Raw genomic sequence first — 25,189 nt, 5'->3', positions numbered from 1 at the left:
CCTAGATGTCCTTCAATGGATGAATAGATGAAGAAAGTATGGAATTTATACATATTAGAGTACTACTCAGCAATAAAAAACAAGGACTTCATGAATTTTGCATACAAATGGATAGAAATAGAAAACACTATCCTGAGTGAGGTAAGCCAGACCCAAAAAGAGGAACATGGGATGTACTCACTCATATTTGGTTTCTAGCCATAAACCAAGGACATTGAGCTTATAATTAGTGATCCTAGAGAAGCTAAATAAGGAGAACCCAAAGAAAAACATATAGGCATCGTCCTGAATATTAACCTTCAGCAAGCGATGAAAGGAGACAGAGACAGAGACCCAAATTGGAGCACAGGACTGAAATCTCAAGGTCCAAATCAGGAGCAGAAGGAGAGAGAGCACGAGCATGGAACTCAGGACCGCAAGCGGTGCACCCACACACTGAGACAATGGGGATGTTCTATTGGGAACTCACCAAGGCCAGCTGGCCTGGGTCTGGAAAAGCCTGGGATAAAACCGGACTCTCTGAACATAGGGGACAACGAGGACTACTGAGAACTCAAGAACAATGGCAATGGGTTTCTGATCCTAATGCACGCACTGGCTTTGTGGGAGCCTAGGCAGTTTGGATGCTCAACTTACTAGACCTGGATGGAGGTGGGGGTTCGTCGGACTTCCCACAGGACAGGGAACCCTGATTGCTTTTCGGGCTGGGGGAAGACTTAATTGGGGGAGGGGGAGGGATATGGGATGTGGTGGCGGGGAAGAGACAGAAATCTTTAATAAATAAATTAATTAATAAAAAAAACTCGTTCAGTCATCAGAATGAGTTCAATGCCCCTGAGTGCGAGCAAAGCGGAAAACAAACGATATGTGTTCAGCCGTGCTGATTTTAACAACCAAACTGGCTCTGGTGCACACCCAACATTAAAATCACTTAAAAATGCCAATAATTTCTTCTACAATGTAACACAGTATCATCTACTCCTCTGAGTCACTGGTCCTCTTTCAACTCACAACATGGCATGATTCCTTTATAGAGCTGTACTATATCCTGCAGCTTGCAAGTAATTGCCCCAGAATCATCGAAGGCATTTGTGACCAGAGTTCGATTCAAAAGGAGCTTGCCCATAACTAAATCCCAATGATCTCTATAGGAAGCACCAATAACTATAATAACCATTTGGCAATATTGCAGTTACCCCAAATTTTAGCGATTGGCCATTAAACTCAGAAAACTTGAGGGACCCATCCATGGTTAATGAGTTCAGACTGGCAACAATAGGGACCCCATCTGATACACAGATCACACACCCTGCACATACTTTCATTCCATTGCCTTCAGCTCCTCAAAAACTTGTTCAGTCGTCAGAATGACTTCAATGCCTCTGCTGTTTCTAATACACACCCTTGCGTTGGTGCACACCCAATATTAAAATCACTTAAAAATGCCAATAATTTCTTCCACAATATAACACAGTATCATCTACTCCTCTGTCTCACTGGTCCTCTTTCAACTCACAACATGGCATGATTCCTTTATCGAGCTGTACTATATCCTGCAGCTTGCAAGTAATTGCCCCAGAATCATCGAAGACATTTGTGACCAGAGGTCGATTCAAAAGGAGCTTGCCCATAACTAAATCTCAATGATCTCTCGAGGAAGCACAAATAGCTATAATACCCATGTGCCAATATTGCAGTTACACCAAATTTTAGCAATTGGCCATCCAACCCAGAAATCTTAAAAGACCCATCCAAGGTCACAGAGTTTGGACTTGCAACACCAGGAATTCCATTTGATACAAAGATCACACTCAGTGCACAAACTCTCATTCCATTGCCTTCAGCACCTCAAAAATTCGTTCAGTCATCAGAATGAGTTCAATGCCCCTGAGTGTGAAGCAAAGCAGAAAACTAACGATATGTGTTCAGCCGTGCTGATTTTAATAACCACCCTGGCTCTGGAGCACACCCAACATTAAAATCACTTAAAATGCCAATAATTTCTTCACAATATATCAATCACAGTATAATCCACTCTTCTGAGTAACTGGTCCTCTCTCAACAAACAACATGGCATGATTCCTTCATTGAGCTGTACTATATCCTGCACCTTGCATGGAATTTCCACATAATCATCGAAGGCATTTGTGAGAAGAGGTCGATTCGAAAGGAGCGTTCTCATAACTAAAGCTCAATAATCTCTATAGGAAGCACAAATAACTATAATAACCATTTGCCAATATTGCAGTTACCCCAAATTTTAGCAATTGGCCATCAAGCCCAGAAAACTTAAGGGACACATCCAAGGTCATTGAGTTCAGACTGGCAACAGCAGGAACCCCATCTGATACGCAGATCACACTCAGTGCACAAACTCTCATTCCAATGCTTTCAGCTCCTCAAAAACTCATTCAGTCATCAGAATGAGTTCAATGCCCCTGAGTGCGAAGCAAAGCAGAAAACAAATGATATGTGTTCAGCCATGCTGATTTTAACAACCACCCTGGCTCTGGTGCACACCCAACATTAAAATCACTTAAAAATGCCAATAATTTCTTCACAATATATCAATCACAGTATAATCCACTCTTCTGAGTAACTGGTCCTCTCTCTACAAACAACATGGCATGATTCCTTCATCGAGCTGTACTATATCCAGCAGCTTGCATGGAATTGCCACATAATCATCGAAGGCATTGGTGTGAAGTGGTCGATTCGAAAGGAGCGTTCTCATAACTAAAGCTCAATAATCTCTATAGGAAGCACAAATAACTATAATAACCATTTGCCAATATTGCAGTTACCCCAAATTTTAGCAATTGGCCATCAAGCCCAGAAAACTTAAGGGACCCATCCAAGGTCACTGAGTTCAGACTGGCAACAGCAGGAACCCCATCTGATACGCAGATCACACTCAGTGCACAAACTTTAATTCCATTGCCTCACCTCCTCAAAAACTCGTTCAGTCATCACAATAAGTTCAATGCCCCTGAGTGCGAAGCAAAGCAGAAAACAAACGATATGTGTTCAGCCATGCTGATTTTAATAACCACCCTGGCTCTGGTGCACACCCAACATTAAAATCACTTAAAAGTGCCAATAATTTCTTCCACAATATAACACAGTATCATCTAGTCCTCTGATACACTGGTCCTCTCTCAACAAACAACATGGCATTATTCCTTCATCGATCTGTACTATATCCTGCACCTTGCAAGTAATTGCCCCAGAATCATCGAAGGCATCTGTGAGCAGAGGTCGATTCAAAAGGAGCTTTCCCATAACTAAATATCAGTGATCCCTCTAGGAAGTACAAACAAATATAAAACCCATGTGCAATATTGCAGTTACCCCAAATTTTAGCGATTGGCCATTAAACTCAGAAAACTTGAGGGACCCATACATGGTTAATGAGTTCAGACTGCAACAACACGAACCCCATCTGATACACAGATCACACACCCTGCACAAACTTTCATTCCATTGCCTTCAGCTCCTCAAAAACTTGTTCAGTCATCAGAATGACTTCAATGCCTCCGCTGTTTCTAATACACACCCTTGCGTTGGTGCACACCCAACATTAAAATCACTTAAAAATGCCAATAATTTCTTCCACAATATAACACAGTATCATCTACTCCACTGAGTCACTGGTCCTCTTTCAACTCACAACATGGCATGATTCCTTTATCGAGCTGTACTATATCCTGCAGCTTGCAAGTAATTGCCAAATAATCATCGAAGGCATTTGTGAGAAGAGGTCGATTCGAAAGGAGCATTCTCATAACTAAAGCTCAATAATCTCTATAGGAAGCACAAATAAGTATAATAACCATTGCCAATATTGCAGTTACCCCAAATTTTAGCCATTGGCCATCAAGCCCAGAAAACTTAAGGGACCCATCCAAGGTCACTGAGTTCAGACTGGCAACAGCAGGAACCCTATCTGATACGCAGAACACACTCAGTGCACAAACTCTCATTCCATTGCCTTCAGCTCCTCAAAAACTCGTTCAGTCATCAATAAAGAGTTCAATTCCCCTGAGTGCGAAGCAAAGCGGAAAACAAACGATATGTGTTCAGCCGTGCTGATTTTAACAACCAAACTGGCTCTGGTGCACACCCAACATTAAAATCACTTAAAAATGCCAATAATTTCTTCTACAATGTAACACAGTATCATCTACTCCTCTGAGTCACTGGTCCTCTTTCAACTCACAACATGGCATGATTCCTTTATAGAGCTGTACTATATCCTGCAGCTTGCAAGTAATTGCCCCAGAATCATCGAAGGCATTTGTGACCAGAGTTCGATTCAAAAGGAGCTTGCCCATAACTAAATCCCAATGATCTCTATAGGAAGCACCAATAACTATAATAACCATTTGGCAATATTGCAGTTACCCCAAATTTTAGCGATTGGCCATTAAACTCAGAAAACTTGAGGGACCCATCCATGGTTAATGAGTTCAGACTGGCAACAATAGGGACCCCATCTGATACACAGATCACACACCCTGCACATACTTTCATTCCATTGCCTTCAGCTCCTCAAAAACTTGTTCAGTCGTCAGAATGACTTCAATGCCTCTGCTGTTTCTAATACACACCCTTGCGTTGGTGCACACCCAATATTAAAATCACTTAAAAATGCCAATAATTTCTTCCACAATATAACACAGTATCATCTACTCCTCTGTCTCACTGGTCCTCTTTCAACTCACAACATGGCATGATTCCTTTATCGAGCTGTACTATATCCTGCAGCTTGCAAGTAATTGCCCCAGAATCATCGAAGACATTTGTGACCAGAGGTCGATTCAAAAGGAGCTTGCCCATAACTAAATCTCAATGATCTCTCGAGGAAGCACAAATAGCTATAATACCCATGTGCCAATATTGCAGTTACACCAAATTTTAGCAATTGGCCATCCAACCCAGAAATCTTAAAAGACCCATCCAAGGTCACAGAGTTTGGACTTGCAACACCAGGAATTCCATTTGATACAAAGATCACACTCAGTGCACAAACTCTCATTCCATTGCCTTCAGCACCTCAAAAATTCGTTCAGTCATCAGAATGAGTTCAATGCCCCTGAGTGTGAAGCAAAGCAGAAAACTAACGATATGTGTTCAGCCGTGCTGATTTTAATAACCACCCTGGCTCTGGAGCACACCCAACATTAAAATCACTTAAAATGCCAATAATTTCTTCACAATATATCAATCACAGTATAATCCACTCTTCTGAGTAACTGGTCCTCTCTCAACAAACAACATGGCATGATTCCTTCATTGAGCTGTACTATATCCTGCACCTTGCATGGAATTTCCACATAATCATCGAAGGCATTTGTGAGAAGAGGTCGATTCGAAAGGAGCGTTCTCATAACTAAAGCTCAATAATCTCTATAGGAAGCACAAATAACTATAATAACCATTTGCCAATATTGCAGTTACCCCAAATTTTAGCAATTGGCCATCAAGCCCAGAAAACTTAAGGGACACATCCAAGGTCATTGAGTTCAGACTGGCAACAGCAGGAACCCCATCTGATACGCAGATCACACTCAGTGCACAAACTCTCATTCCAATGCTTTCAGCTCCTCAAAAACTCATTCAGTCATCAGAATGAGTTCAATGCCCCTGAGTGCGAAGCAAAGCAGAAAACAAATGATATGTGTTCAGCCATGCTGATTTTAACAACCACCCTGGCTCTGGTGCACACCCAACATTAAAATCACTTAAAAATGCCAATAATTTCTTCACAATATATCAATCACAGTATAATCCACTCTTCTGAGTAACTGGTCCTCTCTCTACAAACAACATGGCATGATTCCTTCATCGAGCTGTACTATATCCAGCAGCTTGCATGGAATTGCCACATAATCATCGAAGGCATTGGTGTGAAGTGGTCGATTCGAAAGGAGCGTTCTCATAACTAAAGCTCAATAATCTCTATAGGAAGCACAAATAACTATAATAACCATTTGCCAATATTGCAGTTACCCCAAATTTTAGCAATTGGCCATCAAGCCCAGAAAACTTAAGGGACCCATCCAAGGTCACTGAGTTCAGACTGGCAACAGCAGGAACCCCATCTGATACGCAGATCACACTCAGTGCACAAACTTTAATTCCATTGCCTCACCTCCTCAAAAACTCGTTCAGTCATCACAATAAGTTCAATGCCCCTGAGTGCGAAGCAAAGCAGAAAACAAACGATATGTGTTCAGCCATGCTGATTTTAATAACCACCCTGGCTCTGGTGCACACCCAACATTAAAATCACTTAAAAGTGCCAATAATTTCTTCCACAATATAACACAGTATCATCTAGTCCTCTGATACACTGGTCCTCTCTCAACAAACAACATGGCATTATTCCTTCATCGATCTGTACTATATCCTGCACCTTGCAAGTAATTGCCCCAGAATCATCGAAGGCATCTGTGAGCAGAGGTCGATTCAAAAGGAGCTTTCCCATAACTAAATATCAGTGATCCCTCTAGGAAGTACAAACAAATATAAAACCCATGTGCAATATTGCAGTTACCCCAAATTTTAGCGATTGGCCATTAAACTCAGAAAACTTGAGGGACCCATACATGGTTAATGAGTTCAGACTGCAACAACAGGAACCCCATCTGATACACAGATCACACACCCTGCACAAACTTTCATTCCATTGCCTTCAGCTCCTCAAAAACTTGTTCAGTCATCAGAATGACTTCAATGCCTCCGCTGTTTCTAATACACACCCTTGCGTTGGTGCACACCCAACATTAAAATCACTTAAAAATGCCAATAATTTCTTCCACAATATAACACAGTATCATCTACTCCACTGAGTCACTGGTCCTCTTTCAACTCACAACATGGCATGATTCCTTTATCGAGCTGTACTATATCCTGCAGCTTGCAAGTAATTGCCAAATAATCATCGAAGGCATTTGTGAGAAGAGGTCGATTCGAAAGGAGCATTCTCATAACTAAAGCTCAATAATCTCTATAGGAAGCACAAATAAGTATAATAACCATTGCCAATATTGCAGTTACCCCAAATTTTAGCCATTGGCCATCAAGCCCAGAAAACTTAAGGGACCCATCCAAGGTCACTGAGTTCAGACTGGCAACAGCAGGAACCCTATCTGATACGCAGAACACACTCAGTGCACAAACTCTCATTCCATTGCCTTCAGCTCCTCAAAAACTCGTTCAGTCATCAATAAAGAGTTCAATTCCCCTGAGTGCGAAGCAAAGCGGAAAACAAACGATATGTGTTCAGCCGTGCTGATTTTAATAACCACCCTGGCTCTGGTGCACACCCAACATTAAAATCACTTAAAAATGCCAATAATTTCTTCCACTATATATCAATCACAGTATAATCCACTCTTCTGAGTAACTGGTCCTCTCTCAACAAACAACATGGCATGAATCCTTCATCGAGCTGTACTATATCCTGCAGCTTGCACGGAATTGCCCCAGAATCATCGAAGGCATCTGTGAGCAGAGGTGATTCAAATGGAGCTTTCCCATAACTAAATATCAGTGATCTCTCTAGGAAGTACAAACAACTATAAAACCCATGTGCAATATTGCAGTTACCCCAAATTTTAGCGATTGGCCATTAAACTCAGAAAACTTGAGGGACCCATCCATGGTTAATGAGTTCAGACTGGCAACAACAGGAACCCCATCTGTTACACAGGTCACATTCCCTGCAAAAACTTTCATTCCATTTCAAAGCAGAGGAGAAAAAGCATATGTGTTCAGCAGTGCTGTTTCTAATACACACCCTGGCTGTGGTGCACACCCAACAGTAATATCACTTAAAAGTGCCAATAATTTCTTCCACAATATATCAGTCACAGTATGTCCTACTCTTCTGAGTCACTGGTCCTCTTTCAACACACAACATGGCATGATTCCTTCACCGAGCTGAAGCCTGCATGCATTGCCACATCAACATAGAAGGCATATGTGAGAAGAGTTCCATTCAAAAGGTTCTTTCCAAATAACTAAATCTCAATGATCTCTCAGAGAAGCGCAAATAACTCTAATACACATATGCGAATATTTCAGTTATATTAGTGATTGGCCATCAAACCCAGAAAAGTCAAGGGACCCATCCAAGGTCACTGAATTCGGCCTGGCAACACCAGAAACCGCATCTGATACACAGATCACACTACCTGCACAAAGTCTCATTCTATTGCCTTCAGCTCCTCAAAAACTCAATCAGTCCTCAGAATGAGTTCAATGCCCCTTAGTGCGAAGCAAAGTAGAGAACAAACGATATGTATTCAGAAGTGCTGTTTCTAATACACACCCTTGCGTTGGTGCACACCAACATAAAAATCACTTAAAAATGCCAATAATTTCTTCCACAATATATCAATCACAGTATGATGCACTTTTCTGAGTAATTGGTCCTCTTTCAACACACAACATGGCATGAGTCCTTCACCGAGCTATACTACATCCTGAAGCCTGCATGTGTTGCCACATAAACATAGAAGGCATTTGTGAGAAGAGTTCCATTCAAAAGGTGCCTTCCCATAACTAAATCTCAATGATCTCTCTGAGAAGACGAAATAACTGTAATTAATCCTTGTCAAACTATTACAGTTACCACATATTTTATTGATTGGCCATCAAACACAGAAATCTTAAGAGACCCATCCAAGGTCACTGAGTTTGGACTTGCAACACCAGGAATTCCATTTGATACGCAGATCACACCCAATGCACAAACTCTCATTCCATTGCCTTCAGCTCCTCAAAAACTCGTTCAGTCATCAGAATGAGTTCAATGCCCCTGAGTGCGAAGCAAAGCAGAAAACAAACGATATGTGTTCAGCCGTGCTGATTTTAACAACCACCCTGGCTCTGGAGCACACCCAACATTAAAATCACTTAAAAATGCCAATAATTTCTTCCACAATATAACACAGTATCATCTACTCCTCTGAGTCACTGGTCCTCTTTCAACTCACAACATGGCATGATTCCTTATCGAGCTGTACTAAATCCTGCAGCTTGCAAGTAATTGCTACATAATCATCGAAGGCATCTGTGAGCAGAGGTCGATTCAAAAGGAGCTTGCCCATAAACTAAATCTCAGTGATCTTACTCTAGGAAGTACAAATAACTATAATACCCTTGTGCCAATATTGCAGTTACCCCAAATTTTAGCGTTTGGCCATCAAGCCCAGGAACCTTAAGGGACCCATCCAAGGTACTGAGTTCGGACTGGCACCACCCGGAACCCCATCTGATACACAGATCACATTCCCTGCAAAAACTTTCATTCCATTTAAAAGCAGAGGAGAAAAAAGCATATGTGTTCAGCAGTGCTGTTTCTAATACAAACCTTGGCTTTGGTGCACACCCAACAGTTAAATCACTTAAAAATGCCAATAATTTCTTCCACAATATATCAATCACAGTATGTCCTACTCTTCTGAGTCACTGGTCCTCTTTCAACACACAATATTGCATGATTCTTTTATCGAGCTGTACTATATTCTGCAGCTTGCAAGTAATTGCCAAATAATGATCGAAGGCATTTTTGAGAAGAGTTCGATTAGAAAGGAGCTTTCCCATAACTAAATCTCAATGATCTCTATAGGAAGCACAAATAACTATAATACCCATTTGCCAATATTGCAGTTACCCCAAATTTTAGCAATTGGCCATCAAAGCCAGAAAACTTAAGGGACCCATACAAGGTCACTGAGTTCGGACTGGCAACAACAGGAACCCCATCTGATACATAGATCACACTCAATGCACAAACTCACATTCCATTGCCTTCAGCACCTCAAAAACTTCCCGGGCCTCCTGTAGCCTGTTCCCGGTTCTGGACTACGTCTCCCATGATTCCATCCAGCGGCCATTTTGCCTGTAGTCCATGAATGTGCCGAAAGCACAGGGAACTCGATTTCTCATGATGCCCGGGCCCATGCCTTCGCAGTTTTTTCCTGCTAGCCGGCGGAAGTTCACAGAGGCAGCCTGTGGCAAAAAAAGCCGAAATATTAACAGAACAGTGGATAAACAGCGGAGAAAGCACCACCTGTGACCTGCAGCCGCCGCTGGAGCTGGTACAGGGAGCGGAGGGGGCGGAGGGCGAACTGGGTCACACATAGACAGACAAACACACTCCCACAATATTCCCTTACCTTGACTGAAACTGGCGACCTCCTCTGAGATCCACCTGCTTCTGCCTCCCGAGTGTTGGTATTTAAAGTGTGCATCACTACCACCTGGCTTCTAATTGCCCTATATAAGAAACAGCTGAAGTCACTTATCAGGGGTGAAAGCTGAAGAAAAAACACAAAACACAAACAAAATACTGCAGTTCCCTGTGCTGGTGGGTTGGAGGGAAGTTCATCTATTCCCGCGGAACTGAGGCATTGGGTCTTTTGACATGGTGGTGTCTATATGTCTAAAATACACTTGCACAGGCAAGGCTCCCTCGGTTCCTCCTTCCCCAAACCCAAAACAAGAACCAAACGCCATTAGCATTAGTAAATATCTAGTTGGTGCACTTCAGAACAGCCTCTAAAGGACTCCAGAAACCGCATGGGTGGTGATTTGGGACGAGCACGGAAACATCATTGTGAATGATGCACAGGACTCCGTACCTCACTCTCTCTGTCCTTCAAACTTCATTTAAATGGAAGACCCCACATTCGAATGCCTAATCCAGAAGTCTCTTAGCTCTGCTATCTGGAACTGCCTGGCCTCGAACTCAAAGAGATACACCTGCCTCTGCCTCCTGAGTGCTGGGATTAAAGGCCTGCGCCACCACCACCCTGCTCTCTCTTGGGTACTAATCGCAGCTGGGGTCCGGGGGAGGGGTGTGGGTTCTCCCCGCAGCGTGTCCGCACGTGTGGGCACCCCGCCCCCACACCCCTCGTCGCGGAGGGGCGGCCACGCCACTCCCCGGGGCTCTTGGAGCCTGTTCCTGGTTCTGGACTACGTCTCCCATGATTCCCTGTGGCGGCCATTTTGCCTGTAGTCCATGAATGTGCAGAATGCAAAGGGAACTCGATTTCCCATGATGCCCGGGCCCCTGCCTTCCCAGCTTTTTTCCTGCTGGCCGGCAGAAGTTCACAGAGGCAGCCTGTGGCAAAAAAAAGCCGAAATATTAACAGAACAGCGGATAAACAGCGGAGAAAGCACCGCCTGTGACCTGCAGCCACCGCTGGAGCTGGTACGGGGCGCAGAGGGGGCGGAGGGTGAACAGGGTCACACGGTGCTGAGGGAGGGCGCGGGGCGGCGGCAGAGAGGCTCAGAGGGAGGAGCGGGGTCCATTAAAAAACCATCCTTTTAATGCTGCACAACATACCATGCCAGTGTCAAAACCCCATTAAGTCCTCTTGTGCCATAAAGATATACTTAGGGCGTGGCTAGAGGTGGGGCATCACTAGGGATGAGCGGTACCGGGGGGTGGGGTGTCTCCGGGGCCGGGGTGACCCGACACTCGGGGTCCATGGGGGACGCCGGGTGGCTGTGGTCTGGGGCGGGACGTGGGGTCCCTGCGGGTCATGTCAGGGAGGACTCAGTCTCCCATGATTCCCAGCCTGGAAGCCCAGCCTCCTTCCATCCTTCCTTCCTGCCCAGGAAATACAGACAGGCCACTCCCTCCAGGCTTGTACCTGGCTCCCGGTGAAGCAGAAAAAATGAGGAAAGAGGAGAAAAAATGAAGAAAAACCGCAGCTTCCCCCCTCTCCCCCCGCGGCAGCCGCCGCTCCTGAAGCTGCGATCACCGCAGGGGAATTCGAGGTACCGGTTCGGAGCTGGGAGAGGGGGAGGGGGCGGAGCATGGTTCCAGTGGCAGCGGGGCCGCTTTTCGCCGGTGTCCGGAACTGGGGCGACCGGGGCTGGCTCCCAGGACAGCACGGGGGGTGGGGGGGTGCGTGGGGCGTTTGGGGAAAGCGGGGGAGGGTAGCGAGGAGGCTGGTGGGAGGAGGGAGTTGCCAGCTGGTATTTCCCGCCAGCACAGGAGGGAGCAGCCAGCCAGTCAGACATCCATGGCGCGTCCGTCACCCAGGTCACACAGAGAGAGGCCTAGGGTACAAGCTGACGGTGCCCTGACACGCAGCAGAGCTCACGCCCAGACTTACAGAGGAGGTGTGGATCCCCCCTACCCCCATGCAGACACAGAACACTCAGGAGGCCCCCAGACTCTGCACAGACGAGCTCTGCCTCTGCTTCCAGCAGTTGCTGGATGAATGTTCTTTGGTGATATTTAAGTTATTCATCAGTCTGACTACAAGACAAGGCCAGCTCTGGTCCCCCCTCCTCTATTTCTTAGGGTCTTATCTGGGGTCATCCTTGTGGATTCCTAGGAATTTACTAGAGTCAGGTTTCTTGGTAACCCCATAATGGCTCCCTCAATCAATCTATCTCTTTCCTTGCTCTCATCTCTGACCTTCCTCCATCTCAATGATCTCATTTCCTCAAGCTTTTTTTCATGTGTTCTTGGATTCAGTTTGATGCATTTTGTTAATTATGTTTGCATCTTTGTTCATAAGTGAGAGTAGTTTGTAATTCTCTTTCTTTGTTCATTCTTTGTTTGGTTTTGGTATCATGTTAACTGTACTCATAAAAAGAGTTTGTCAATGCTCCTTCTGGTTCTATTATGGGGAACACTTTGAGGATTATAGGAAGTTCTGATAGAATTCTACGTTAAAACCATTTGTCTTTGGCATATTTTTGTGAGGCTTTTGATTAGAGCTTCTATTTCCTTACAGTTTATACATCTATTTAAATTGCTCACCTGTTCTTGATTTAATTTTGGTATATGGTACCTAACCAGAAAATTGTCCATTTCTTTTATGTTTTCTAATTTTGTGGAGGACAGGTTTTTGTAGTATTATCTAAGGATTCTTCTGGATTTCCTTAGTGTTATGTCCCCCTTTTCATTGATGATTGTGTTAATTTGGATGTTCTCCCAGTGCTTTTTTTATTAGTATGGATAAGGGTTTGTCTATCTTGCTGATTTTTCTCAATCTGCTTTTTGTCATTGATTGTATTTTTTAAATTGTTTCTATTTAATTTATTTTAGTCCTCAATTTGATTATTTCCTGTCTTCTGCTCCTTCTGGGCATGTCTGCTTTTTTGTTAAGTCACTAGTGTGAGCTTTCTGTCTGTGCTATGAACTTTCCTCTTAGTACTGCTTTCATAGTCTCCCATAGGTTTTGGTACATTGTGCCTTCATTTTTGTTGAATTTTAGGGAAGTCTTTAATTTATTTCTACCTTGACCCATGGGTGGGTGGTTCATTAGTTTATTGTTCAATTTCCACGAATTTGTAGGATTTCTGAGAGTATTGTTGTCTTAAGTTGTAACTTATTGAGATTTTATTTTGATAGACTCACCTTGCTCTGAGTATAAAGTGTCCTCCTGCATTAGATTATTTTGAAATCTAATGTTAGATATTAGGATAGCTATACACTTGCTTGTCTCTTAGGTCCATTTGATTGGAAAACCTTTTCCCAACCCTTTACTCTGAAGTAATGTCTGTCTTTGAGGTTGAGGTGTGTTTCTTGTATACAAAGAAGGCTGGATCTTGGTTTCCTATCCATTCTCTTAGCCTGTGTCTTTCTGTATTCAGTTCATTGATATTAAGAGTTATGGTGAGAGGACTTTTTTTGATCCAGTCTTTTTTGTAAACTTCTTCTACCTTTTTAGGAATATTTTTCTTTAATTTGGGAAAGTTTTCTTGTATGATTTTGTTGAATATATTTTCTTTGCCTTTCAGCTTGAGTTGTTCTCCTTCCATTCCTATTATCCTTAGGTTTGGTGTTTTTATGTTTTTCTAGATTTCCTAAAATTATTTTATCTAAATAATTATTTTCCTAAAATTATTTTATCCTAAAATTATTTTATCTAGCTTTCTTCAACCCCTGAGATTCTCTCTTCCATCTCTTCTATTCTAGTGGTTATACTTCCCTCTGTATAGTTTCTGTTCATTTATGCAGATTTTCCATATCCAGAGTTTCCCTTTTTTATTGCTTCTATTTTGGTCTTTAAGTCTTGAACCATTTTCTTCAACAGTTTGATTATTTTTGGGGGGTTTCTTTTTGGGATTTATTAATTTTTCCCAATTTTTTGTTGTTTTTTTCTCCATTAATTAAAGGAGTTTTTCATTTCACTTTAACGGTCTTTATCCTTTTCATAAACTTATATTTGAAATCATTTTCTTTTGCTTTTACTTGGTTAGGATGGTCAAGTCTCCCTGGTATGTGATCACTGGTTTCTGATGTTACCATGCGGCTTATTAGGTTGTTGGATAAATTCTTGCATTGGAGCCCATCTCTTCAATTGATGTTGGCAGTGTCTTTGCATCTTGGTCCAATTCTTACAGTGGCTGTCTGAGTCTTTGGTGACTGTTCTTGGTCTGCTCTGTGTCTCAGGGAGCCACTGTGGTCCCTTTAGCCTGCTCTCTTGCTCTGTTCTCCCGGGTTGCTCTCACGGCTAGAGTTCCTCTCTCAGTCCTCTCAGCAGAACCTCTTCTGCAGGCTGTTTAGATAACCCGCATCGGGTTAGTTAGGACTTCTTCTGGCGTCCTGGTCACTCACCTCTTGGTCCTCTCAGTATTGTAGCAAGCTGTATCTCTGAGTTCCACTGAAGTTGCAGGATAGGTGAATTTGGTTACAGGATGGTGTTTGTTGCTTGTGGGCATCCAGTGGATGGGAGTGGGTATTGGCCAGCCTACCTGCAGGAAACTCTCCTGTTGATTGTCTAGAGAAACTGAGGTAGTCAGAGTAGAGGTCCAGGGTTTTGCCTCACTACGGAGGGCCTAGAAAGTGTGTTTTGGGGGGCTGTTCACTCACCTCTTGGTTCTCTCTGTATTAGAGCAAGCTACTTTCAGAGGTTAGGGTTATCCTTGGGTGCCGAAAAACTCCATAAAATGAGCAATGAGTAGTGACACACCACAAACCATGCATTCAAGGATCTGTATAAAAACTGAACTTATTATTAAACCAAATTACTGTAGTTACAGTATTTCAAGGAAACTAGTACAACGAGGTAAAAGGGTGTGGTCCTGCCTAACATGACTGTATACCCTCAGAGAATGATGTAAGTTGTACTTGGTGTGCTCCTAATACAGATCCCTAGCCTCTGGAGCACATGACCATGAAGCTTGTTTCAACTTTTTAACTGTAATTTTTTGACATTTTAATTACATGATTTTCACAATTTCTGTCTTGTTTCTAACTGTTCCCATGGACCCTTTATTGTGTTCTAATCCATGGCCTCTTTTTAACAATTATTGTTTGAATGTGACCTGTGTTTGTTTGCAGGACCTCCCAGTTATGAAGTAAAGGGTTGGCTACACTGGACATTGAGTGTATATTGGAATGTGTACACATAGGACCCTGCACCTTGGAGGAAGAACAGGAAGTGCTCTGGGAGAATAGAAGATTTTATTAAACTACAAATTAGGGTCTTGTCTCACCATAGTGTGCAAGGACAAACCTGGAGGACTTTTGTTCTCTGAGATATTTGATCTCTGTTCACCAGTAGGTTAACTGGTAATGTCTTGAAGCCCAGATGGGTCATCATCCTAGGTAATGAAGGACTCTACTTGATAATCAGGAGCACTGATACCTTACTGGTTTTTTAAAGGATTCTCTTTTTCTGCTGAAGGGAGCACCAGGAAGAACAGGTTGGCTGAATTGTTAGCTGCTTAGAAAGCAATGGACCATGAACCATACAGGTTCTGTTAGTTTGTGTGGTGATCTGGGTAGTGGCCCTTGGCCTCTGATTTTATTTTTTTATTTTCGAGACTGGGTTTCTCCGTAGCTTTTTGGTTCCTCTCTTGGAACTAGCTCCTGGAGGAGGCTGGCCTCGAACTCACAGAGATACACCTGCCTCTGCCTCCTGAGTGCTGGGATTAAAGGCCTGTGCCACCACCACCCTGCTCTCTCTTGGGTACTAATCGTGGCTGGGGTCCGGGGGAGGGGCGTGGGTTCTCCCCGCAGCGTGTCCGCACGTGTGGGTGCCCTACCCCCACACCCCTCGTCGTGGAGGGACGGCCGCGCCACTCCCCGTGGCTCTTGGAGCCTGTTCCTGGTTCTGGACTACGTCTCCCATGATTCCCTGTGGCGGCCATTTTGCCTGTAGTCCGTGAATGTGCAGAATGCAAAGGGAACTCGATTTCCCATGATGCCCGGGCCCCTGCCTTCCCAGCTTTTTTCCTGCTGGCCGGCAGAAGTTCACAGAGGCAGCCTGTGGCAAAAAAAAAGCCGAAATATTAACAGAACAGTGGATAAACAGCAGAGAAAGCACCACCTGTGACCTGCAGCCGCCGCTGGAGCTGGTACGGGGTGCGGAGGGGGCGGAGGGTGAACAGGGTCACACGGTGCTGAGGGAGGGCGCAGGGTGGGGGCAGAGGCAGAGAGGCCGGGAGGGTGGAGGGAAGGCCCAGAGGGAGGAGCGGGGTCCACTAAAAAACCATCCTTTTAATGCTGCACAACATACCATGCCAGTGTCAAAACCCCATTAAGTCCTGTTGTGCCATAAAGGTATACTTAGGGCGTGGCTAGAGGTGGGGTGTCGCTAGGGATGAGCGGTACCGGGGGTGGGGTGTCTCCAGGGCTGGGGAGGGGCCGTGGTGACCCAGCACTCGGGGTCCATGGGGGACGCCGGGTGGCTGTGGTCCGGGGCGGGACGTGGGGTCCCCGCGGGTCATGTCTGGGCCCGTGGATGCTCTCCCGGCTCGTGGAGGGCGGCCCCGCCGCTCTCCGACCCCCCACAGGGGGGTTCGGGACCCGGTTCCCGGTCCGGTACTACGTCTCCCATGATTCTGGGGAACACTTTAAGGAGTATAGGAAGTTCTGATAAAATTCTGCATTAAAACCATTTGTCCCTGGTATATTTTTGTTTGTGAGGCTTTTTATGATAGCTTCTATTTCTTTATAGTTTATAGGTCTACTTAAATTGTTCACCTGGTCTTGATTTAATTTTGGTATATGGTACCTAACCAGAAAAATGTCCATTTCTTTTATGTTTTCTAATTTTTTGGAGTCAGGCTTTTGTAGTATGATCTAAGGATTCTCTGGATTTCCTTGATGTCTGTTGTCTTTTATCCCTTTTCATTTCTGACTGTGTTAATTTGGATTTTCTATCTCTGCTTTTTTATTAGTTTGCGTAAGAGTTTGGATAAGTGTTTCTCCACTTTCTTTATGTGCCATGAACTTTCTTCTTAGCACTGCTTTCATAGTGTCCCATAGGTTTGTGTACTTGGTGGCTTCATTTTTGTTTAATTTTAGGAAGTCTTTAATTTCTTTCTTATTTCTTTTTTGACCCAGGAGTGGTTCAATAGTTTACTTTTCAATTTCCATGAATTTGTATGATTTCTCATAGTATTGTTGTTAATTTCTAACTTTAAACCTGGTGATCCAATAAGACACATAGGGTTCCTCCAATTTTTTCATATCTGCAGATGTTTGATTTGCTATGGAGTATGTGGTCATTCTTAGAGAAGGTTCTGAGGTGCTGAGAAGAAGGTATAATTTTGCGTTTAGGTGAAATGTTCTGTACATGTCTGTTAATTCCTTTTCATCTATGCCATCTGTTAGTTTCCTTATTTCTCTGTGAATTTTTTGTCTGGTAGACCAAACTAACATTGTGGTTAGTGGAATGTAGAAGTCTCCTACTAGCAGTGTGCGGATTTTGATGTATGTTTTAAGCTTTAGTAATGTTTCTTTCTTTCTTTCTTTCTTTCTTTCTTTCTTTCTTTCTTTCTTTCTTTCTTTTTTTGGTTTTTCGAGACAGGGTTTCTCTGTGGTTTTGGAGCCTGTCCTGGAACTAGCTCTTGTAGACCAGGCTGGTCTCGAACTCACAGAGATCTGCCTGCCTCTGCCTCCCGAGTGCTAGGATTAAAGGCGTGCGCCACCACCGCCCGGCTAGTAATGTTTCTTTTACATATGTGAGTGCTCTTGTATTAGGGGCATAAATGTTAAGGATTGAGACTTCAGTTTGATAGATTTATCTTGTTATGAGTATAAACTGTCTTTCTTCATCTCTTCTTATTTATTTCATTTTGAAATCTAATGTTAGATATTAGAATAGCTACACCTTTTTTTTAGGTGCAATTAATCGGAAAACCTTTTCCTAATCCTTTACTCTGAGGAAATGTCTGTCTTTGAGGTTGAGGTGTGTTTCTTGTATACAGCAGAAAGCTGGCTCTTGTTTTCCTATCCATTTTCTTAGCCTGGGTCCTTTTATAGGTGAGTTGGGACCATTGATATTAAGTGCTATTAATGTCCAGTGATTGTTAATACCTGTTCTGTTTCATTGAGAGTGGTTGTGTGTTTCCCTTCCTTTGGTTTTGCTGATGTGAGGTTATCTGTTGCTTGATTATTTTGTGTGTGAAGTGAGCTTCCTTGGGTTGGGGTTTTCCTTCTAGTACTTTCTGTAATGCTGGGTTTGTGCAAATCTGGTTTTGTCATGGATTATCTTGTTTCCTCCATCGATGGTGATGGAAACGTTTGCTGGGTATAGATATCTGTGCTTGCATCTGTGGTCTGCACCAGGGCCTTCTTGCTTTCTTGGTTTCCATTGAGAAGTCAGGTGTCATTCTGATAGGTCTACCTTTATATGTTACTTGACCTTTTCCCTTTGCTGCTCATAATATTCTGTCTTTAGTCTATATGTTTTGTGTTTTAATTATTATATGGTGAGTGGACTTTATTTTTATCCAGTCTATCTTGTGTTCTGTAAGCTTCTTCGATCTTTGTAGGGCTATCTTTCCTTAAGTTTGTATCATTTTGTTTAATGTGTTTTCTTTGAGCTGGAGTTCTCCTTCTATCCCTATCATTCTTAGGTTTTGAGTTTTGATGTTTTCCCAGATTTACTGGATGTTTTGTGTTAAGAATTTGTTAGATTTAATGTTTTCTTTGGCTGATGAATTTATTTCATATAGCTATGTTCAACCCCTGAGATTCTCTCTTCCATCTTTTCTATTCTGTTGATGCAATTCTTACAGTGGCTGTCTGAGTCTCTGGGAACTGTTCTTGGTCTGCTCTGTGTCTCATGCTCTCTTGCTCTGTTCTCCTGGGTTGCTCTCACAGCTTGTGCTTTAGAGTTCTGCTCTTCCAGAGGTCCTGAGTTCAATTCCCAGCAAACACGTGGTGGCTCACAACCATCTGAGAAGAGATCTGGTGCCCTCCTCTGGCATGTTAGTATAAATGGAGGCAGAAAGTTGTATCCATAATAAATTAATCTTTAAAAAAAATAAAGAGGGAAACTGACAATAAAATACTTTAAAAGAAGGTTGACCATTTAACTTCTGAACAGGTTGTTAGTGGTAGTTAAGATGACTATAGTGATTAAGAATGTTAATAGGTATTTGATAAACCGATCTAGGTTTGGGTCTGAGTGTACATATCATATAGAAAATTCTATAATTGATCATGTGACGAATAGGGCTACAGGTAAGAAAACGATTGAGAAAAGGTCAAATTTTAGGCTTAGTGAGAGTTTAACAGCTCTTGCATGCTTTCTGGGTAAATAAGGATATTTATATCCTATCTTCAGATTCACAGTCTGGTATTTTTTTAAACTATATTAATATAGTGTGGAGCCCATAATTAGCTTAGGGTTAATAGTAAGTAGGACGAGAGGTAAAATATGGATAGCTATGAGTGTCGATTCTCGTGTGTGTGAAGGTTGTAAGTTATTTATATGGTTGGTTAGTTTACCCCGTTGTGTGGTGACAATTATGTAGATCGAGTAAAGGGAGGTAACAAGGATGTTTGTTCCTAGTAGAATAATGGATGGATTTGATCAAGAGAATAAGGAGATTGTAATTATTAGTTCTCCAATTCAATTGATTGTTGGTGGTAGGGCAAGATTAGCTAAGCTTGCTATGATTCATCATGTGGCCATTAGAGGGAATCCTATTTGTAGACCTCGGGCTATGATTATTGTTGGACTATGGATGCGTTCATAGTTTGTGTTTGCTAGAAAGAACAATAGGGAGGATGTTAAACCATGGGCAATTATTAATGCTGTAGCTTCCATAAAACTTCCTGGGGTTTGGATTATGATGGCGGCCATGACTAGGGCCATTTGGCTGTCTGAAGAATAAGGGATGAGCGATTTTAGGTCCATTTGTCGGAGGCAGATGGAGCTGGTTATAATTATTCCTCATAGTGACAATAGGATAAAAGGACAGGCTATATATCTAGTTACTGGGTCTAGAATTATAGAGATTTGTATGCCATATCCCCCTAGCTTTAGTAGAATTGCTGTGAGGAACATAGATCCTGCAATGGGGGCCTCGACATGGGCTTTAGGGAGTCCTAGGTGGACTCCATATGGGGTAGTTTAACTATAATTATATAATTATATAATAATACAAGCTAGTCATAGGATGATATTAGACCATGTTTGGTTGATTGGTGAGGAGCTTTTTACTGTTATTAGGGTAAGATTTAATGTTCCTGTTGAGTTTTGAATGCAGATTAAGGCAATTACTAGGGTGATGGATCCTACTAAGGTGTAAAATAAGAAGTAAATCCCTGCGTTAAGCCGTTCTGTTTGGTTCCCTCATCGTGTCATAATAATAAGGGTTGGAATGAGGGTGGCTTCAAATGGGACATAGAATATGATGAGTTCATTGGCAGAGAATGTCATGATAAGTAGAGTTTGGAGGTACACTAGTAGGGAAATGTTTAGTTTTTTGATATGATTTTAGCTGGCCAGGAGTATTCGTGGAAGTTGTCTGGTTGTTAGGACTAGAAGTGGGACAGATAAGGGTTCTGCGGAGAATATGGTAGAGAAGCTCAGGCTGTTTTCGTCGTTTTGTCATAAAAGGTTAATAGAGACAAGGTTAATTAGAAGGCTATAGGTTGTCACCATTGATCCATACTTTTTTGTCACTTGAAAGTCAGGTTAGGGGTAATAGTATGAATGATAGGAAAAATAATTTTTAGCATTGTAGAAGGTTTAGGTTATGTACGAAATCAGAGCCATAGGTGTTTGAAATTTTTGCTAATAGGGCTAGCCCTACAGCTGCCTCACAGGCAGCAAATACTAAGATAAGATAATGATGGGGATTGGGAATATAATTATGGAGTGTGTGTTTAAGGATATGATAAATAAGGATAATATTATACCTTCTAGGCAGAGGAGGGTAGATAGTAGGTGCAATTGGAATATAAGGGTTCCTAGGAAAGAAAAAGTAAAGGACAGGGTAATGTTAAGTACGGCAGGTGTCATTTTTGGTAATTATGATATCATCATAATCTAATGAGTCGATATCATTAATGTCAATGAAACTAATTACCAGTTATTCTGTTCATTCTAAGCCTTTTTGTGTCCACTCATAAGCTAGGCCGAGGGCTAGGATTGTGATGAGGATAAATGAGGGAAATTGTATCGCTCAGGGTAATGGAAGGAGTTAATGCGATTTCAAGATCGAAGAGTAGGAAGGTGATCGCTACTAGAAAGAATTTCATTGAGAAGGGTAGTCGAGCTGAGCTTATAGGGTCAAATCTGCATTCCTATGGGTTGGCTTTTTCAGTATAGATGTTAAAGTGAGTAAGTCAGAAGGCTACGGGAATTAGGGTTATGGCTAGGTTGATGTTTACTAGTAAGATAAGTATTATGTTAATTACTTTCTTTTAGGTTGCACTAGAACTAACTGATTGAAGTCAGATGCACTGATTATACTAAGAAAGTATGATCCTCATCAATAATCAGATACATATAGGAATAATCATGCTACATCTACGAAGTGTCAATATCGTGCTGCTGCTTCGAAGCCAGAGTGGTGTTTAGATGTGAAGTGGTATTTTAATTGTCGTGGGAGACAAATAATTAGGAAGGTGGAGCCAATGATGATGTGGAGGCCATGGAATCCAGTTGCCATGAAGAATGTGGATCCGTAAATTCCATCTGACATAGAGAATGGTGTTTTGAAATATTCTGAGGCTTGTAGAATGGTGACATAGACTCCCAGTATGATTGTGATAAATAGGGCTTGGTGTGTGTTATTTCGTTTGCCTTCTATTAGGCTGTGGTGGGCTCATGTGATAGATACTCCTGATGCTCGTAAGACTGATGTGTTTAGGAGTGGAACTTCTAGAGGGTTAAGAGGTGTAATTCCTGTTGGTGGCCAGCAGCCCCCGAGGTCATGGGTTGGGGCTAGGCTTGAGTGATGGAATGCTCAGAAGAAACCTGCAAAGAGAAACACTTCCGGAGATGATAAATAGGATTGTTCCGTAGTGTAGGCCTTTTTGTACAATAGGTGTGTGATGTCCTTGATAAGTGCCTCCTCGGATTACATCACGTCATCACTGATATATAGTGAGTGAATTACCTAGGAGTCCTAGTGATAGAAGGATAGCTGAACTGTAGTGGAATCATATAACTAAACCTGAGGTTAGCAGTAGGGCAGAGAAGGGCTTGGGTTTACTATATGGAAAGGACGAGTTTGGTGGGTCATTAGGTGTTATCATGTAGGTAGAGGCTTACTAGTAAGGCAAATACGTAAGCTTGAATTACGGCTACGGCAAACTCTAGGATAGTAAAAAGGGCTAAAATGATGAATGTGATTGTAGCTGTTGGTGGGCTAATGCTGTGAGAACTACTGTAGCACCATTGATTAAGTGAATTAATAAGTGACCTGCGGTGATGTTAGCTAGGGCTATGGGTTAGATGAATAAGCTGGTGGTTTCAATAATGATTAATATAGGAATGAGGGAGATAGTGGTACCTTGGGGTAGGAAGTGGGCTAACGAGGCTTTTGGTTTATGGCGGAAGATGAGGATTACGGCTCCATCTCATATTGGGATTGCTATTCCTAAATTTGTTGATAATTGTGTTGTTGGGGTGAATGTGTGTGGTAAGAGTCCTAGAAGGTTAGTTGAGCCAATAAATATAATTAAGGATACTAGTAGGAGTGATCGTGTGCGTCCTTTGGGTGAGTGGATTAGCATTATTTAATAATGAGTTTGAGTAATTGTTGAAATGAGTGGAAGCGGTTTGAGACCAGTCGTTTGGAAGAAGTTATAAAGTATTGATGGGAGTATAATAATAAGTACGACAATTATTGTAGGGGTAATGAAAAAGGCGAATAAATTTTCATTCATTTTGATTCTCGCGGATTGTTTTTTTTAACATTTATTTATTTATTTATTATGCACACAATATTCTGCCTGTGTGTATGTATGCCTGCAGGCCAGAAGAGGGCACCAGACCCCATTACTGATGGTTGTGAGCCACCGTGTGGATGCCGGAACTCGAAATCAGGACCTTTGGAAGAGCAGGCAATGCTCTTAACCTCTGAGCCATCTCTCCAGCCCTTTTTTTTTATTTTTTATTTATTTATTTTTTTTGCTTGCTTTTATAAGTCTAATTGACTTGACTTGATGGAGTTTGTGGGACGTTGTGAAGTGAGATTTTTAGCTGTATACGAATGAACAGTGTGATTGTCGTTGACAGGACCGTAATAAATCATGTGGATGTATCCAGTTGTGGCATTCACTATGGAGACTAACTATCTCTAACTTTAACTTAAAAGGTGAACGCTCTAAGCTTCATAATGTAATTAGATTATTGATAAAGATCAATCTTCAATATCATTTGTGGCCCATTGTTTTTACTGTGAGGGCTAGGTTGTTAATTTCGTCTATTATGTACAAGATTTGTAAGGAAGGCAGGGCAATTAGAATCAGGATTATGGCGGGTAAGAGGGTTCAGATCGTCTCTACTTCTTGGGTGTCATACTGGTAGTATGAGTTAGTTCTGTTGTCTTTATGAGATTACTGATATCTAGTACTAAAAACACCATTCTAAGTGTCTGGTCATGAAAATTTATTAATTCTTCTACAATAGGTGAAGAAGCATCTTTTTAAAAATATTTATTTATTTATTTATTTTATTTATTATGTATAAAGTATTCTGTCTGTGTGTATGTCTGCACTCCAGAAGCGGGCACCAGACCTCATTACAGATGGTTTGTGAGCCACCATGGGGTTGCCAGGAATTGAACTCAGGACCTTTGGAAGAGCAGGCAATGCTCTTAACCTCTGAGCCATCTCTTCAGCCCCAATGAGGAGGAAGCATCTTGTAAGCCTACTTGGAATGGGTAAGCCATATAAGATAGATAGAGTTTAGTCTATAAATTAACTTTGACAAAGTTATGTAATTTATTTACTAATATCTCATTGAGAAAGACATAGAGGCTATGGTGCTGGCTTGAAACCAGTTTTAGGGGAGTCGAATCCTTCCTTTCTTATTTTACCTTAACGAAGGTTGTCTCTTATTGTGGCCAATGTAAAGTAAGCTCGTGTGTCTACGTCAGGTCCTACTGTGAACAATAAATCCTAGGAATCCCATAGATATTATAGCTCAGACTATTCCTATGTATCCGAATGGTTCTTTTTTGCCTGAGTAGTAGGTTACGATATGGGAGATGATGCCAAAGCCAGGGAGAATAAGAATATGTACCTCTGGGTGCCCAAAGAATCAGAACAGGGGTTGATAGAGGATGGGGTCGCCCCCTCCATCTGGGTCGCAGAGAGTGGTATTTAGATTACGGTCTGTAAGAAGTATTGTAATTCCTGCGGCTAGAATAGGGAGGGAAAGGAGTAGAAGGACAGCAGTGATTAGGACGGATCAGATGAATAAGGATCAAACTAGTTCAAACTGGATAAAACCAGTGTAGACGGGTTAAAAACGGGATCAAACTGGATCAGACCTGTTCAAACTGTTTCAAACTGGATCAAACCAGTGTAGACCGCTTATTGTGTCATCGCTGGTGGTTTCATATTGATGATTGTATAGTAATGAAGTTAATTGCCCCAAGAATTGAGGGCACACCTGCTATTTGTAGTGAAAAAAATGGTTAGGTCAACTGATGCCCCAGCATGTGCTAATGGAATGTAAAAACAGTTCAGCCTGTTCCTGTGCTGGCTTCTACTATTGCTGATGCCAGTAAGAGGAGAAACGATGGGGGTAAAAGTCAGAAACTTATATCGTTTATTCGTGGGCATGCTATATTTGGGGCTCCGATTGTACGTGGGACAAGTCAGTTGCCGAAGCCACCGATTGTCATTGGCATAACTATGAATGAAATTATTATGAATGCATGGTTTGGAAGCCAACCCTAACCCTAACCCTAACTCTAAACGAAACCTAACCCTAAATCTAAC

At 42.3% G+C, this 25,189-nt stretch overlaps 1 long non-coding RNA gene across 1 annotated transcript; it reads left to right on the top strand.

Moving 5' to 3' along the window:
* Positions 1 to 11,123: 11,123 nt before the first annotated feature.
* On the top strand, positions 11,124 to 24,117 carry LOC142842163 (uncharacterized). Its single transcript, XR_012909188.1, has 3 exons — positions 11,124 to 11,227; positions 11,638 to 11,799; positions 23,964 to 24,117. It is a non-coding gene; the product is annotated as an uncharacterized LOC142842163 (long non-coding RNA).
* Positions 24,118 to 25,189: the final 1,072 nt, after the last annotated feature.

The sequence above is a fragment of the Microtus pennsylvanicus genome, unplaced genomic scaffold (assembly GCF_037038515.1).
Source record: "Microtus pennsylvanicus isolate mMicPen1 unplaced genomic scaffold, mMicPen1.hap1 Scaffold_148, whole genome shotgun sequence".
Lineage (NCBI taxonomy): Eukaryota > Metazoa > Chordata > Mammalia > Rodentia > Cricetidae > Microtus > Microtus pennsylvanicus.
Note: the sequence above shows the minus strand (reverse complement) of the source record. Positions and strands in the feature narration are given on the sequence as shown.